The sequence below is a fragment of the Mus caroli genome, unplaced genomic scaffold (genome assembly GCF_978045245.1).
Source record: "Mus caroli unplaced genomic scaffold, Mus_caroli_1 scaffold_4, whole genome shotgun sequence".
NCBI lineage: Eukaryota > Metazoa > Chordata > Mammalia > Rodentia > Muridae > Mus > Mus caroli.
The window spans coordinates 147,247,580-147,266,389 of NW_028227259.1; the positions used below are offsets into that span (position 1 = coordinate 147,247,580).

Below are 18,810 nucleotides of genomic sequence, written 5' to 3' on the forward strand. Positions count from 1 at the left end.
AGGTGACACTGTCCCGTGTGCAAGAAGTACAGGTTTGCTTGTCGTGTAATCCTGGGGGCTGAATTCAGGGCTGCTTGGTGCTTTTTTTAATGTTATTTTTTTTTTGTTTGTCTGTGTATGAATAGGTGTGGGTGCACACATATATCACACCCACATATATCACACACGCACACTCAGGTGCACTCGGAGGCCTGAGGACACTTGGTGTCAGTCCTCAGGCACCTTCCACCTTTTGTTTGACATAGGATCTCTCACCAGCCTGGATCGTCACAGGCCGGGCTAGCTGGCCTGAGAGCTCACGGCAATCCCCTTGTCTCTGTGCCCATCGCCCATCCTCCTCTGCTAGAGGCACAGACACACATCACCATGCCCTTTTAGATTCTGAGGATGTGAGTTCAGCTCCTGGTGCTTAACAAGGCAACACCCACTGAGCGACTGAGACATCACCCTGAGCCCAACACCTACCTCAAAAAGGCTTGTTTGGGTTTTTGGTTTTCCAAGACAAGGTCTCTCTGTTTAGCCCTGGTTGTCCTGGAACTCCTTCTGTAGACCAGGCTGGGCTCGAACCTGCGTCGGCCTCTGCCTCCTGAGTGCTGGGATTAAAGGCGTGTAACACTACACTGGGCTGGTTTGTTTCTTGGGTGGGGCTTTCACCATGTAGCCCCAAGTTGCCTATAATGTTTTACGTAGACTGGGCTGGCCTCAAACTCGTGGCAATCCTCCTGTCTCTCACTGTCATCTGAATGCTGGAACTATAGGTGTGCACTGGCCCTGCCCGCCCTCTCAGCTCCGGAGCATTGTGTCTACACTGGATAGTTTTACATCAACTTGGTACAGCTAAAGTCAACTGAGGAGGGAATCTCAATATGAAAAACACCTCCATAAGGTCAGGCTGCAGGCAAGCCTGTAGGGCATTTTCTCAATTAGTGATGGATGGGGAGGGCTCGACCATTGTGGGTGGTGCCGTCCCTACCTAGGCTGGTGGTCCTGGGTTCTGTAAGAAAGCAGGTTGAGCAAGCCAGTAAGCAGCACCCCTTCATGGCCTCTGCATCAACTCCTGCCTCCAGGTTCCTGGCTTTTGTGGGTTCCTGTCCAGGCTTCCTTCAGTGACAGACTACAATGTGGAAGTATGAGCTTAATAACGCCCTCACTCCCCCACCCTGCTTTGGGTCATGGTGTCTCATCACAGCAATAGAAACTTTAACTAAGGCATTGTTCATGCTGCCTGTACATGGGTATGTGTGTGCGTGCATGTACACACACGTGTGTAGGATGGGTATGTATGTATGTATATGGCAGTCAGAGAATACCCTTGGGTTGGTTGGTTGGTTTGTTTGGGACAGGATCTCTTGCTGACCCTCCCCAGACCTGGCTGACTGGGTGAAGCTGGTTGACCAGCAAGTCCCAAGAATAAATTTGTCTCCACCTCCCGGACACTGGGATTACAACCATGTCTAGAGGTGTGTGTGTGTGTGTGCACGCGCGCACACGCGTGCATGTATGTATGTATGTATGTATATAAGTGTGCTCATAAGTACACCAGCCTGTATACTACCATTCACATGTAAAGGCCAGAGGATAACTCCATAAAGTTGATTGCCTCCCTTCATCTTTATGTGGGAACTCAGGCCATCAGGGGCCTGCCAAGTGTTTTTTGCCTGCAAAGGTATCTCTCCAGCCCCACACCCAACTTTTTTTTTTTTCACTAAGGTTTTAATAGACAGTGCTTCCCACCCTCTGGCTTGGCTACAATCTACAAGTACACACTCGCTCTAGGCCTTGATGAGGATGTGGGGAGACAGTCCCCCTTGTCCCATGGCTGTGTTATGAACAATGGTATGCCCACCACAGTTCTGTCTGCACACTGATCACCATTCAGACCCGCGATTCCATCCCTGTGCTTGTATCCAAGAGAACAGGAGCAGACACGAAACCCACGCTTGTACACAAACATTTCTACAGTGTTTAACAGGCAGCCGCTGGGCGTCGACAGAACGTGAGGTCTCTGCATGACAAAATATTATTTAGCTTTAATAAGAGACTGATGTTTTGGCATGTTCTAGAAAACAGATGAGCTGTGCACATAGTGCTGAAGCCCCCACCGAAGCCTGTATAGTCTGTGGTTCAGGAAGGACAAACTCCTTAGCACAGGCAGTGGGTTCCAGTGTAGACCTGATGGGACAAAAAATGCTAATCGGGTCTTCTAGGTGAGGCACGGGCTCTGAGCAAGTAGAGGCGGTAGCCGCTCCGTGCAGTGGGTGCACTGTTTGTTTCGGAGGATGAATTGTAGCTGTGAATGTAGCTTAGTTGGCAGAGTGCTTGTCTCACATGCAACAGGCCCTGGGTTCGAATTCCAGCACCCAGGTCAAGGGCAGCCTCTGCTACATAGTGAGTTCAAGGCCAGCGTGGGTTAACATGTCGGAGGTGGCAAAATGGGCCTGGAGGTTAAGAAAAAGTAGGGGCAGGACTAAAAATCTACCCCAAAACTGCCATCCACAGAGCTGACTCGGCTCAATACCACAGTGTGTATCTTCCGGTTAACTTTCCTGTCAAAAGCAAATGCATAAACTGATTTCCTAACCATGTGTGCCTCCACAGCAGTTTCTGTCCCCTGCATTATTGATGAATATTTTTACAGCCAACTGGAATTTGCTTTCAATAAATATGTATGTGTACTGGATAAAAGGTCTAAACCTAGGTGTGGGGTACACACCTGAGACCCCAGCACTCGGGCAGTAGTAGAGGAGGGTCATAAATTCAAGGTTATCCTTGGCTACTTAAGTTTGAGGATAGCCTGGGCTACAAAAGGCTGTTTCAAAAAAGAGTAAGAAAAGAAAAGAAAAGAAAAGAAAGAGAGAAAGGAAGGAAGGAAGGAAGGAAGGAAGGAAGGAAGGAAGGAGGGAGGGAGGGAGGGAGGGAGGGAGGAAGAGAGAGAGAGAGAGAGAAAGAAAGAGAAAGAAAGAGAGAGAGAGAGAAAGAAAGAAAGAAAGAAAGAAAGAAAGAAAGAAAGAAAGAAAGAAAGAAAGAAAGAAAGAAAGAGGAAGGAAAGACAGACAAAAGCAAAAGCAGGTGACTTAGAAACGATGGAGGCCGCATGATCCAATATGGGAGCCTTTAGACTCTTTAAGGCCATGGAAAAATGAGAAGCCATGCAGAAGCAGCCAGGCTGAGAAGGACAGGAGCACACAGACAGCCCTCAAGGCATACATGAGAGCCTGGTGTGTGGCTCATGTGTATTTCATGAGCTATTTGCGTGGTTCATGTGTGTGTGTGTGTGTGTGTGTGTGTGTGTAAATGTGAATACGTGCGTTGTGTGTGCACTATATGCCTCTGCCCAGGCTCCTGGGAGGAACCCACAACCCCCACTCCTGTAAAGGACTCAGGCTCCCATAAGAAACCCTTCACTCAAGCTTCTGTGGGGGAACCCCTCACCCAGGTTCCTGGATGGCTCCTCATTAACTGATGGTTTACAAGCTACGGTTGGGTGGAGTGATTCCTTTGGCTTGTCATTGGTGTCTGTCTAGGGTGAATAGACATTCGTTCACATCACCCCGGGAAAAGCAGATAACATGGGTCTGGGGGTGTGGGGATGGGCATCTCTGAGTCATCTTCATCCCTGAATAGTGTTCCAGTCCAGAGTTCCCACACAGAGAGGGATTCAAGACTATTGTAGTTCCCGTCACGCAGCTTAGAGCCCTGACCAAATTCTGTGGAGACATAGAGGCCAGTTCCTGTGACAATGACCTTGGCAGGCCTGCTGTAGTGGCCTTCACAAGCAGTCGTGATGTCAGCAGCTCCTAGGAGATGACCCTCTGGGCACAGGCCCTGGCCCTCCCTCCCCCAGCCGGCAGTGGAATCAGACAGTTCCCTCTCTGCAGGCCACGGGCAGGTCGATAAAAACCTGTCCTCTCTAATTCATCATTTGCTTAAGCACCACCTAGCAGGGCCCTTCTGGGAGACACCAGGCTGTGACCACAGCTACCTGCTTGTCACAGATGGCACAGGAGGGAGGCTGCAGCCCTGTGGCCCAGACCTGGCCCTGAAGAAACCAGTCTGAAAGCCAGCCTGAACCACCACCCACCCTGAGCCTGTGCCACCCACGTCTCCCTGTTGGCAGACATGTGTCCTGGCTGAGCGGCTAGGCTGTCCTCTGTCTCCCAGCCTGGGCACTGGAGTGCTCCAGACTCTGTAGGCAGGGATGGCCCACAGGGCCGGAGTGTACACACTGGGACCCTGAGTGTTTGAAAGGGGAGAAGTTTGCACAAGGCCCCCAAAGGGAGGCAACTTGATTATCGAGTGTGTATGTGTGCTGCATGCACATGAGTGTGTGCTATATACACATGAGTGTGCATGTTATGTGCACATGAATGTGTTCCATGCATATGAGTGTGTATTACATGCACATATGTGTGTGTATGTGTGTGTGCATGTGTTACATGCACTTGTGTGTATCTGTGTTACATGCATATGAGTGTGTGTTACATGCACTTGTGTGTGTCTGTGTGTGTGTGTGTGTGTGTATACATTGCATACACAAGAGTGTATGTGTGTGGTTGTACCCAAGTGCACACACACAGAGCTCAGAAGCCAACTTCAGATATCTTTTTTCATTTCTTCTGTCTTACTGGCCTGAGATAGGATCTCTCACTAGGCTAGAAGTTCATTATTAAGGCTAGGCTAGCCAGTCGGCAAGTTCTTGGAATCTGCTCATCTCTGCCCCACCCCCCACAAAGCCCTATCTGGCTTTTTACATGGTGTGAGGGTTCAAACCCAGGACCTCACTCTTGGAGAGCAAGCACGGTTTCTCATTTAGCCTCCTCCTAGACTCCATCTCGTTTGGAGACATGCTCTCTCACAGGACCTGGGGCTCACTGATAAGGCTAGGCAGGTTTGCTGGTGAGCCTTAGTATCTGCTTCTCTCTCTCTCTCTCTCTCTCTCTCTCTCTCTCTCTCTCTCTCCCATACATATATATATATATATATATATATATATATATATATGTGTCCTCATCAGTCAACTTGACTAGCTTTGAGGGAGTTACAACTCTGAGCACATCTGTGAGAATATCACCAGAAAGTGATGTGGAAAGACCCAGCCTAAATATAGGCATCACCATCCCATAGGCTGGGGTCCTGTCTAAGTAGAAATGGGGAAAGGAGAAAGTAAGGTGAACACCACCACTCATCTCTCTGTTTCCTGACTGTGGATGCAGTGTGAGCAGCTGCCTCATGCCCCTGCCCCCATGCCTCCCCATCACAATGGACTGTGTATCCTCAGACCGTGAGCCAGATATCACAATGGGCTGCGCACCCTCAGACTGTGAGCCAGAGCAACCCTTCCTTTCTTTGAGTTGCTTTTGTCACAGCAATAAGTGTCTATTGCACCACTCTTGGGTGACAAATGAAGACCCTGTCACCACCAACCAACTGGGTCAGTATGCTAGGGCTGCCGTAAGAAAGGACTATGAAGGGATGGAGAGATGGCTCAGTGGTTAAGAGCACTGACTGCTCTTCCGGGGGGTCCTGAGTTCAAATCCCAGCAACCACATAGTGGCTCACAACCATCTGTAATGAGATCTGATGCCCTCTTCTGGTGTCTAGAGACAGCTACAGTGTACTTACATATAATAAATAAATCTTGGACCGGAGTGAGCGGGGGTAGAGTGAGAAGGAAAAACAAGAAAAGTGCTATGAAGCCAGGCAGTGGTGGTGCACACCTTTAATCCCAGAACTCAGGAGGCAGAGTTAGGTGGATCTCTGAGTTTGAGGCCAGCCTGCTCTACAGGACAGCCAGGGCTACACAGAGAAACAAACAAACAAAAGCAAACACTATATTTTATATACTGAGGCAAGGTCTTTCAGACTTTATCAATTGAGATTGAGCTAAGATGTTCCAGGAACCTTTTGTTCCTTCTTTCCATTCACTGGGTTTCCAGGGAGGTCGCCGTACCCAACCAACGTTTGTATAGGTGCCAGGGATCCAAACTCCAGTACCCACACTTGTAAAACAAGCTCTTCACCCGATGAGCCATCTCTGCTGTCTCTGTCATCCTGTCATCTTAGGTGAACACCAGTCATCCTGTTGAGGACCTGCCCTGATCAAATACAACCTCATCCCAAGATTCCAAGCGCCACTAGACTCACAAACCAACAAGCAGGATCTAAGCCCACCTTGCCATGACCCTAAAACCCTAAAGCACACACACTCACACCTAGCCACGACACCTATTTAAATGGAGCACGTGGATCCCAGCTAGGTGGTACGCATATACCACCACTATAAACCAACACTTGGGATGTGGAGACAGGAGGCCCCAAAGTCCAAGGCCAACCTGAGTTACATAATCAGCTCATTGCTAGCCTGGGCTACATAATGAGTTTTAAGACCAGCCTGGGCTATATGAGCTTCTGTCTCAAAATTCAAACAAACAATCACTATGCTCTTGGGGATCAGTGAAACGGCTCAGTGGGCAAAGTGTTTGGCACTCAAACCTGTCAACCTGAATTTGATTCTCAGAACCCATAGAGATGGAAGAAGAGGACCAGTCCACAGTGCTGTGATCTGATCTCCACACTGTGGCCCGCACACACACAGACACACACAGACACACACACAGACACACACACAGACACACACAGACACACACACAGACACACATACACACACAGACACACACACAGACACACACACACATACACAGACACACATACACAGACACACACACAGACACAGACACACACAGACACACGTAGACACACACATAAACACACACACAGAGACACACACAGACACACAGACACAGACATACACACACACACACAAACACACATAGATACACACAGACACACACACACACACAAACACACATAGATACACACAGACACACACACACACAAACACACATAGATACACACAGACACACACACACACACACACATGCACACAGACACACACAGACACACATAGACACACACACATAAACACACACACAGACACACAGACACAGACACACATAGACACACACACACAGAGACACACATAGACACACACACATAAACACACACACACAGACACACACAGACACAGACACACATAGACACACACATACACACACAGAGACACACATAAACACACACAGAGACACACACAGACATACACACACACACACACACACACATACACACATACATAAACACACATAGATACACACAGACACACACACATGCACACAGACACACACACACTGATTCTGATTTCTTAAAACAGTGGTTCTTTTTTTTTAACCCTAACCCCTGACCTTGACCCTAAACCCTAACCCTAACCCTGATCCTAAACCTTAACCCTAACCCTAACCCCTAACCCCTGACCCTGACCTTAACTCTAACCCTATAAACAGTGGTTCTTAACCTGTGGATCAAGACCTCTCTGGGGTTCTCAAACCAGATAATTACATTATGATTCATAACAGTTGCAAAATTACAACTATGAAGTAACAATGAAAATAATGTTATGATTGGGGGTCACTTCAACATGAGGACCTGTATTAAATGGTCACAATATTAGAGAGGTTGGGAACCACTGTCTGAAAAGGTCTTTGTTCATCTGAGCAGCACAGCTATGAAACACCCAGATGTCTCCCTCTCCACTCGACTGCTTCAACTAGTCCACCGGATGGTTAAGTAGCTGCTGTTTCAGGAGACTAGAAGAAACAGACGTTGCCAAGATTCTTACAAACTTTGTCCAGAACTGGCTGGGAGCCACCATGACTTCATCCTGAAATCAAGACAATCTAGGTCAGGGCAGGAATTTAAGGGGAGAAGCCAGCTCTCCCTAGGGGAAGCAATGTATGCAGGAGGTGCCTCTGACCGGCATCAATGGATGGGCAGAGGCAGCAATGTCTGATCTCTGTTTGCTATGTGGGGGGTTTGGTAGATTCACCACGAGTATTGTCAACACATTTAGAAGATTTGTTCTGGTTTAATTTGGGGAGGGTGGAGCGAGGTGGGTGGAGGTTTGAGACAGGGTTTCTCTCCGTAGCTCTGGCTGCCCTGGAACTCACTCTGCAGACCTGGCTGGCCTTGAACTGAGAGATTCACCTGCCTCTGCCTCTCAAGTACTAGGATCAAAGGCATAGGCTACCACCATCCAGCACACTCAGAAGTTTAACAAGAAAGCAAAGAAGCACTCCGGGGTGCCCCGTGTCTAGGAGTGTACCCGAAGTGCAGGGCTGGGTGCTAATGAAGACTATAGAGACACCACGAGAGGCTTCATGCCCCGACTAGCCCCAAGTCCCATCTCTGCGTTTCCTGTTGGCTCTGGAACCCAGAACAGTCTGTGGTATTCACCATCTCTGTTGGTGGCAGTCGGTGTGGGGGCTTGAGATTTGCATAAGCTGGGGGAGAGCTAACTGCAAAAGAGCTCTCAGAGAAGGTTCTCAATAGCCACCCAAATGCTCTGAGGTACTGAAAATAAACTGGGGAGAGGAAGAGGCCAGCGAGGGGGAGACGCGTGTGTACGCAGAAGTCTCCAGAACTTTGCTGGGGACTCTGGTCTTCAGTGGCCATTCAACTTTACGCTTAAACTTGTCGTTGAACATTGATGTGCATATGTCTCCTCCCTTTTCTTGAGTGTATATAGGTGTGAGTGCGTGGCATGTGCACACTCAGGCCCGAGGAGGATATCAAGTGTTCTGCGTTGTTACTCTCTGCCATATCCCCTTGATGAAGGGTCTCTTTGTTGAACCTGCAACTCAGTTGGCATCTGTCAAGCCCAAGTCGTCTCCCTGTCTACACCCTGCCCCAACCCACTTACTTACACAAAACTCAGGTTACACAGAGCCACATTTGTAGGTGCTGGTGATCTGAACTCAGGTCCCCATTCGTGTGCAGCAAGCACCTCTGGGTATTTTCAGCGAGGTTTAACTGAGCGAGGAAGATGTACCCTGAGCCCGACCTGAATGTGGATGGCACTGATCCACAGGGTGGGAGCAAAAAAGGAGATTGAGCTGAGCACCAGCATTCACATCTCTCCACCTCCGGTGGCCTCACGACCTGCCACCATGTTTTCCCCACAGTGATGGACTGTGCACTCTCAGACTGTGAGCCAACCCAAACCTTCCTCCTTTAAGCTGTTGCCACAGCAAAGAAAAGAGTCACCAGGGCTGGAGAGATGGCTCGGCTGTTAAGACTGCTCTTCCAGAGGTCCTGAGTTCAATTCCCAGCAACCACATGGTGGCTCACAACCATTTGTAATGAGATCCGATGCCCTCTTCTGGTGTGTCTGAAGACAGCTACAGTGTACTCACATACATTAAATAAATAAATAAATAATTCTTTTATTTAAAAAAAAAAGGAAAAGTAAAGAAAAGAAGGGAAAGGAAAAGAAAAGAAGAGAAAAGAAAAGAAGAGAAAGAGTAACCAGTAGCCAGAGTTTCTGTCTGGAATGGTGACATACTCTGTCACAGGCGGGTGCCCCACACCATGAATGTGCTTGGCACTGCTGAACTGTACACACAAACATGGCTAAAATGGGAAATTTATGTTGTAAACCTTTTACTATAAATTGGGAATGAGGAGGCAGATTTGCCGCTGTCTGCAGATAATGTAACTGTCACCTGTGGAGCTGTGGAGAATACCGGGTGTCTGTCAGGGAGTTTTTAGGTGCCAGAGGTCATTTAAAGACACCAGGGTTGCATGGAATCACATTTGACCTGATCTGGAAGTTTTCTCCCTGGAGGTTGGCTTTCACTGGCTGGAGCTAACCCGTACTAACCAGTCTTACCTGGCTGAAAACCCTGTGAACCACAAGAACAATCTGGCAGGCAAGATGTAGGTGCCGGTGCATCTGTGGCATGACTGTTGCATAGTAACCTGCCCCTTTCAGAGTGGACTTGAAGTGTGCTCTACAGGAGGGAGTTAGCACCTGTTATAATCGTCATCAAAAGCCTATGGATTGAGCGGTCATATGCCCTGGAGAGGAACTTAATATTGTTGCTTTAGGAAATGGACATGGTGTATCTTCTAAATGCCCATGATGTTTTCACCCGTAGACAAGTGGTACGCAGCCTCGGTCAGAGGATCTGTTTGAGGTCACTGTAGGTGACTTTAGAGACCCACATCTGGTCCAAGTTCTGGGAATAAATGCCCTTTGAGTGCTTAGTTCTAAACAGGACATCCATTACAACCCCATAAGGCTCAAAGTGCGTCAGAGTGGAGGGAGAAGAAAGAATGTAACAACCATAAAACTCCTCGGAGGAAAGCTGCAAACAGTCTTCAGCGTGTGACATGGCCGCTGGATGCATGACCTCACGATAGCTGTGGTTACCTGCATAAGACACACACGACAGAGCCAGTGACCGAGCCAGCACCGGGAGAAGGAGCCCATGAGCCTTACCCATCTGAGCTGTGCTTCCCTGTTAATGCGCTGGGGGGAGGGGAGGCCATTTCCCTCAGTGGTGTACCCTCTGGCAAGGAGACCACATTCTAGTAAATAAACTGTGTTCATGCAAGGCCCTAATGAAACTCAGGGGCCGAAAATAAAATAAGCCAGGTGTTGGTGGCGCATGCCTTTAATCCCAGCACTGGGGAGGCAGAGGCAGGCGGATTTCTGAGTTCGAGGCCAGCCTGGTCTACAGAGTGAGTTCCAGGACAGCCAGGGCTACACAGAGAAACCCTGTCTTGAAAAAACAAAAACAAAAAAAAAGAGAAAAAAGAAAAGATAAGAAAAGGAGAAGAGAAGAGAGCCGGGCGTGGTGGCACACGCCTTTAATCCCAGCACTCGGGAGGCAGAGGCAGGCGGATTTCTGAGTTCGAGGCTAGCCTGGTCTACAAAGTGAGTTCCAGGACAGCCAGGGCTATACAGAGAAACCCTGTCTCGAAAAAACCAAAAAAAAAAAAAAAAACCAAAAAAAAGAAAAGGAGAAGAGAAGAGAAGAGAAGAGAAGAGAAGAGAAGAGAAGAGAAGAGAAGAGAAGAGAAGAGAAAAGAAAAGAAAAAATTAGAATTAAGAGGGGATCCAGCTGGGAAGGAGTTCACTAGAGATGTGAGAGGAATGAGAGAGTAGTGGGGAAGAAAACCAAAATGTGTCATATACATTTATTTTATTTTTTTTTAAGATTTATTTATTTATGTATTTATTTATTATATGTAAGTACACTGTAGCTGTCTTCAGACGCTCCAGAAGAGGGCATCAGATCTCATTACGGGTGGTTGTGAGCCACCATGTGGTTGCTGGGATTTGAACTTCGGACCTTCGGAAGAGCAGTCGGGTGCTCTTACCTACTGAGCCATCTCACCAGCCCCGTATACATTTATTAAATTGTCAAATCGTGATCATTGTGGTCATCACCATCACCATCACCATCATCATCATGGCCGTGAAGACGATTGGTCGCCGCTAAAGTTCTTGTCCCAGAAGCATGAAGATATGGGTCTGATTCACAGCACATCCATCCCATAGAAAGCCTAGCATGGTGGTGCATGCTGGTAATCCCAGAACTGGGGCACGGGAGCAGGAAGATCCTGGAACTCCCTGGCCCGCCAGTCGAGCTGGATTTGCAAGCCCCAGGTCCTAGTGAGAGACTGTTGGTACAGTCAGGGTAGGTGGGGGATGACACTGAAGGTTGACCTCTGGGCTGTGTGTGTGTGTGTGTGTGTGTGTGTGTGTGTGTGTGTGTGTGTTCTCCCTGCTTCGTAGGTGAAAGCCCTGGGGCTGCACCCTCTCACCTTCCAGGCTGTGAAAGCTGAAGCTATTTTTATGCAGTCAATAGTCCTTCCCCTCCAGGGAGACAAGACGTCAGAACCTTCTTTTTAGGTCAAAAGCCCCCTAGAAAATCCAATAAAGCTAGGTGGGGTGGCTTACATTTTTAATCCCAGCACTCAGGAGACTGAGATAGGAGCGGTGCCATAAATATCAGGCTAGCCTGGGCTACAGAGTAAGACCCTGATGATGATGATGATGGTGGTGGTGGTGGTGGTGACGATGGGCTGGAGAAATGGCTCACTTGTTAAGACTGCTTGTTCTTCTTTCTGAGGACCTCACTTCTATTCCCAGAACAGGTGACTGTAACTCACAAACGCCTGTAATTCCAGGTCCAGGGGATCCAATGCCCTCTTTTGGTTTCTGCAGCACACACACAAATAAACAATAAATCTCTTAAAAATAATAATGAGAGAGAGAAACTGATGAGAGTTCCTTGCTGGGAGCTGGAGAGGTGGCTCAGCAGTTAAAGGCACTGGCTGCTCTTCCAGACGACCTGGGTTCCATGCTCAGCACCCACGTGACCGTTCACTACAGTTTATAGCTCCAGTTCCAGGGCATCTGACACCCTCACTCAGACATAAATGGAGGTAAAATGCACATACAATATAAACAATTTTTTTTTTAAAAGGAGCCACTTGTCAGAAAAGTCACACAACGGTTACAAATCTCTGATGTCATGAAGCATGAAATGTCTGAAAGGAAATCCGTCTCCTGTCAGGCTCAGCACCAGGGATACAGCCCTGAAGCAGGCTCTACAGGGAGCCCACACGTTGGAGGGCCAGACTTGGCCACACAGCCTCTGAGTCCTGTGGGCCACAGGTCAAAGAACACTGTGGCAAGCCAAAGCACAGAAGACCCATGGTGACAGGGAGCCAGTGGGAGACTTGCTGAGAAACAGCTTCTGTGGGGGACTTTTGTGCCCTGCACCCTCACCTGGGACCTAGGCTTGAACGCTCTTGCCTGAAAGATGGGGAGATGGAAAGCTACTCTCATGTGAACAGTCGATATTCCTTCTGTGTGTGTGTGTGTGTGTGTGTGTGAGAAAATGTATATAAGGCTGTATGTATGGGTACGTGTTTGTGCATGTAACTTATTACATATAAAAATGTACGTGTGTGATTCAAGCTGGATTGATGTACATTTATGTGTGAGAATGTGTCCTTGAGTCACTCTGCATCCCTGTGCCTGTGTGTGGCTTATGTATGGGTGTGAACATGTTTGTGTGTGACTGTGCCACGTGTTACTGTATACATGCATGTCACCGTTTCTGGCTTATAGCTGTCATTGTGACTCTGTGTATGAGAGTCAGTGTGTGTGTGTGTGTGTCCCTGTACCTGTGCTTGATATCCCTGGGTAGTGTGTCTGTATGTAACTCAGCATGCGCTGCCCTGTATACAGGCGGCACTAAACATGTATGTGAGGGGCCTGCCTCGCTGTCTGTGGCCTCTCAAGTTGAAGATGACCTTTTAAGTGACAGTGAGAATAAGGGTGAGGCTTTTCCTCAAAGCTCTCTCTCTGTGCTCTCAAATGTCCTTCAAGAGGCAAAGCTGATGAGAAGGAGGGGGGCATCGCAGGAGGCAGCAGAAGGAATACAAAGTGGCCTGGCTAGCCCCTACCACAGGGGCCCTAGACTAGGGCAGTGACCCACCTGGGGGGCTTCAGGCCCCCTAAGAGTCCTGCTGTGCCTGCCACACCCTGAGAGAAGGAGCATTTGGAACTGTGTGCAGAGATAACAAAAAATCACCAATGTTGTTTCAAAAAAGCACTCCCGGCATGAAAGTGCTGTCTTCTGTTGTCATGGAATTAACAATACAGATAAAGATCAAAGAGACTAGAATAGATTCGGCTCCGTCTCCCACTAAACTGGACTCCCGTTCACCCAAACTTCAGACTCTCAGTTCCCTCCAGAGAACATTCCAGATTGGCGGTTCTCAGACTTCCTAATGCTGCGACCCTTTAATGAGGTTCCTTGTGTTACAGTGAACACCCCCCCCATCACCATCACACACCGATAAAATGATTTTTTTTTGAAACTTCATAGCTGTAATTTTGCTCCTGTTATGATTTGTAATGTAAACAACTGTGTTCTTACCTGGTCTTAGGCAACCCCTGTGAAGAACCACTGTTCTAGATGGTACAAGGCAGTCCTCCATCACCCCAAGTGCGGGGACCCCAACCCTCCTAGACAGTCATTTAGTTCCTTTTAGGCAAAGCTCCCTCCTCAACCCCTACCCACCACCCTGCCCTTCACCTCTTGCACATTGAAAGCAGAAGAGGGCAGTCGAGCTGTCTGGGAATGGAGTGCTCTTGGGAGCCAGAAGATGTGGGTGCTCTGAGACAGAGAAGGGCCTCTGATTCTCCTCCCTGGTTCCAGCCACTTTTAAGGCCCAGCCTCTCCTATACCTATGTTGCTGTGACAAAATCCCGAAGGGAAACAACCTTAAGGAGGAAAGAGTTGATTTGGCTTCCAGGGCTTTCTCTTAGGAAGCCTGGAGCCTGTTAAATCCAGTCCCCACTCAGCAGGCGCTCTTGCTTTGGGCCTGAGGGAAAGCAGACAGCATCAAAAGAGGGCAGATGGAGGAGACCTGCTTACCTCATAGCAGCCAGGAAGCAGAGAGAGAGAGAGAGAGACAGAGACAGAGACAGAGACAGAGACAGAGACAGAGAGACAGAGACAGAGAGACAGAGAACTCCCAAAAGGCAACAATGGATGGGAAAGAAGACATATCTCTCATGGCTGTGTCCCACCCTCGTATACAATGATCTACTTCTAACCAGGTCCCAACTCCAAACCGCTGTTTCAGCTCTGAACCCGTCAGTGGATCAATACATTCATTTGTTGAGGAACATTCATACCCTAACTAGGGCATTCTAGGCTCTACCACTGAGCCACGCCCCCCAGCCCCTCACTGGGGGATTCTAGGCAGGGGCTCTACCACTGAGCTAGCTCTACCACTACCCAGCTCACTACTGAGGCTATAGCCACACAATTCAGGCCTTCTAGACGAGAGAGAGAGAGAGAGAGAGAGAGAGAGAGAGAGAGAGAGAGAGAGAGAGAGAGAGAGAGAGAGAGAGACACCAAGGTCACACACGGAGTCAGGAGCTTAAGTAACTCCTTCAAATGCCTCATCCAGGGCTTTCTTTTGGAAAGCCTGAAACCTATTAAATCTTTAAAGGACATTATCAAGGGAGGCACATCACGTTTTCTTAATCCTTAAGGAGGATTAGAGAATTCAGCCAAGATAAACTCCTTCTGCCAGCGCAGCCGTGCTCCCCCTGGGTCTGCAGCCTGGGAGATGTCTCCAGCACCAGTGATGCTCACAGCTCATATTCATACCCACTGCAAACCTCTGAGAATCCTGACAGCTGAGAGGAAGGGTCCAGCCAAGCAGCAAAAACAAAATCAGAGAGTGTAAGGCTTCACCCTACATAAGCAAGGCTGGGAATCAAAAGGTGAAAGGCTCACACTCCGTAGTTAAGTGGTACAATGCAGTGTGATTGCTAGCGGGGTTGCAAGCACGCTTTCCTGGTATACATGAAGCTCTGTGTTGAATCCCCAGCACCCCATAAAACTGGTGTGGTGCATACCTGTATTTCCAACACTCAAGGTAGAGAAGGAAGAACCAGAAATTCAAGGCCATCCTTGCCTGCACAGAAAATTGAAGGCTATTCTAGGCTACTTGAGACCCTGTCTCTATCAAGGTAACAGGCAAACTGTGAAGTGGATACATTTGCCCATCTGTCTCTTAACAAAGAGAAGGACTAGTGGAATTGCTGATCTGGCTGCTCTTGGTCAGCTCAGGGCCACCTGACACCCCCATTTTTCCTTTCCTACCAGTTTGCTCTGATTCTGTTCCCTGAAACGCACATCCTGGTTTACTCTCAGCCCAAAGAACACAAGCAGCAATCGAATCCAAGCAGGGAGCCTCAGGACTGCTCCAACCTGAGACTTAACATCCCAAAGGGGGGTCTAAACAGCAGGACACCGGAACCCGGTCTTCCACAGACTGCTTAGCTGCGTCTGATTGGCTGTCTGGACAGTGATGGAGATTTGCAAAGTCACAATGACCTGCCTTGCCAGACCCCGAGGTCTTGGTGGACTGAGTGTAAGTGGGAGTCACAGAGACGTTCAGAGACTCAGGTAAGTAACATGCTTAGCTTTGTTCTGGGAGATGTTCTGTGCAGAGAAGTGTCCTAAAGGGGCAGGGAGCTACCAAGGGGCCTAGAGAAGGTCACAGTTGTCCAGGCGGTGGACAGGGACCTGTGATGTATTTAGGGGACACTCATATAGATGATGACGAGATGCCCTCAGTGTGGAAGATATAACAGTAGTACGGAGATGACAATGGACTGTTTGGTGAGAAAAGCCCTGATTTTTATCATCGGATAGCTTTTTAATTACATTTTTAGTGTGCATGCGTGCATGCGTGTGTGTGCGTGCGTGTGTGTGCGTGCGTGCTTCTGTGTGTGTGTGCGTGTGTGTGTGTGTGTGTGTGACAGTGCATATTTGGACGTCAGAGGACAAGATGCAGAAGTTAAATTCTTTTTATTTCATGTGGCTTCCAAAGATTGAACCCAAGTTGTTTGACTTGGCAGCCAACGACCTTACCCACAGGGCCACCTCACCAGCCCAAGTACTGGTCCACTGTTGTGATGTGCCACACACACCATGGCTGACCTGAAGGTAACCACAACATTTAGTATCGTGGAATGTAGAATGGGAAACAGACCTGGTGCCTCCACCACAAAGGGAAGTGTAGAAATAACCTTTCCTACGCTGACGACTCAGAGCGTGGGCCCCTCCTGTGAGTTTAATCAGCTTAATTTTTAATTAGATTGGAATTTAATAGTCCTCTTGAAACTTTTCCTGAAAAAAATGTAATCAGGTCTCCGGAGCTGGTGCTCACAGCTCTAGCTCGTGTTCTCAAATGGAAGTGGCCAGGGCAGGTGTCTATATTTGCCTCAGGGATGCTCAAGAGGCAGACTCTAGCCTCCCAAAATGCTCACTCAACAAGTACTGACCTGACTCACCAGTCACAGGCCTCACCCACAGGGCTCAGGCCTTCCCCACAGACAAGTGTCTCCCCCATTGCCCCACACCCTCCACACAACGGTTTTGTACCAAGTTACACAATGTCCAGGTCATCTGTTTGTGCTACTGACCATCTAGGACTTACTTGACCAAATTGATGGATCAATAGTTGTCACATATCAATTAAGGTGACCTCCATCCTGATGTGATATCCTGATACACAGGTGACACCGCTGAGAGCACTTGTCTTAGGTTACACAGTGAGGACAGGGTGTAACCTGTTACCTTTCTTCTCTCTGGAGTGTGAGACAAAGGGCGGGGCTTATGGGACCACACTGTTGGGGCTACAGTCTACAAATGTCCTGACAGGGAACTGAAGGCTCCAGGAGTGAGAGAGGTAGTTCCTGTCTTTCTCTCCTGTCTGTCTGTCTGTCTATCTCTGTCTTTGCCTCTGTCTCTCTCTCTCCCCCTCCCTTCTCTACCTGTGGTGCAAAGAATCAAACCCATGGTCTTGACCATGCTAGAAAACAAAACAAAATAACAACAAAAACAAAAATAAAAACCTCTAGTGACTGGCCCCATCCCTGGGATCACTGGAATCACTGGGAAATTCTAGGCAGGGGCTCTACCACTGAGCCACACCCCAACCCCTCCCTGGGGGATTCTAGGCAGAGGCTCTACCACTAAGCCACGCCCCCAGCCCCTCCCTGGGGGATTCTAGGCAGAGGCTCTACCACTGAGCCACGCCCCCAGTCCCTCCCTGGGGGGTTCCACTGAGCCACGCCCCCAGCCCCTCACTGGGGGATTCTAGGCAGGGGCTCTATCTCTGAGCTATATTCCCAACCCCTGTGGGTCTCAAAATATTTAGTTCATTCTCCTCATCCTGAACCCCAGACATGGCAAACCATTTAGAGAGTCATCTATAAAGTCACACCTCAACAGATGTTTCCCCTGATGGAAGGGACTCTCTCTCTCTCTCTCCATTTACCCTCCTACATCATAACTTTTTGGATTGGAAAATGGCTCTCTTTATTTTCAGAGGAAACAATAAAGCTATTTTCAGCCTGGGAACAAATGAGGCCAGTAGTCATAAAAGCCTAAAAGCTGGTCCTAGAGAGTCCGCGTCACAGATGTCAGTGACCTGTTCCACGTGGGGGGCACTTGGTTTCACGGGGTGTAAGTACAAAAAAAAGAAGGCTATAAGAAGAGAGCAACAGCGAAGCACAGAGAGGACACTGGAGTCACATAGCTTGATGAGACACCCATCAAGTCACACTTGATGAGACACTGAGCCCCACAGAGAGTGTGTGCCCCATCTTAGGACATACAGCCCATGGGTGCCAGAGCCCCACTCTGCAAGGCTCTGCTGGGCACCGGGGCTGTAGCGACAGCTACGGTGTTTTCTCAGCGCCTGGGAACAGATGGCCCCAGTTCCCACCCACGGAAGCCAAACATTTTCCCTGGCTCATTCGCTCAGAAGCCTGCTCTTGTAAATAGAGAGTAGAAGAGCTTTCTCAAGCCGCGTGCGCGTGTGGCTCACATAGACCTGACACCACGAGGAGAAGTCTGGGAGGGAGCACAGACAGACTCGGGTAAGCAAGACTCCCCAAGCGTGTGTGTGTGTGTGTGTGTGTGTGTGTGTGTGTGTGTGTGTGTGTGTGATAGAGCCGGGAGTCTCTTGGCCAGCAACGAGCCATGAGAGGGTACAGTGTAGGCCTGGAGACTATTCTTCCCTCTGCCACTCCCATGGGGTCGGTCTGCGGTGGGGGGCAGTCTCTGGCATCAGTTTTCTTGCCTGTGAAATGGACACACTTATGAGCTTTCTGGAAAATGAAGGCGTATGTGGGAGTCTGGTGCTTTTTCCTCCCTTCATCTGGGGGTAGGTGGTCACTTCGGGGGATCTCTTGTCATCCTCTTTCACCAGCAAAGCCTTTTATGGCTCATTCTTATTTCCTCTGCTGTGTGACCTTGAATAAATGCCTTCCCCTCTCTGGGCCTCATCCCAGTGTCAAAGGGA

General features: G+C 48.8%; 1 protein-coding gene across 2 annotated transcripts in view; it reads left to right on the forward strand.

Annotated features, from left to right (window-relative positions):
- The first annotated feature begins 18,232 nt into the window (after window positions 1–18,232).
- The window catches only part of Slc29a4 (solute carrier family 29 member 4), a 29,724-nt gene continuing 29,146 nt past the window's right edge, over window positions 18,233–18,810 (forward strand). For both annotated transcript variants that reach the window (XM_029477758.2, XM_085836339.1), the window contains exon 1: window positions 18,233–18,385. The gene's annotated coding sequence lies outside the window, so the exon portion shown is untranslated. The remainder of the gene's footprint in view (window positions 18,386–18,810) is intronic.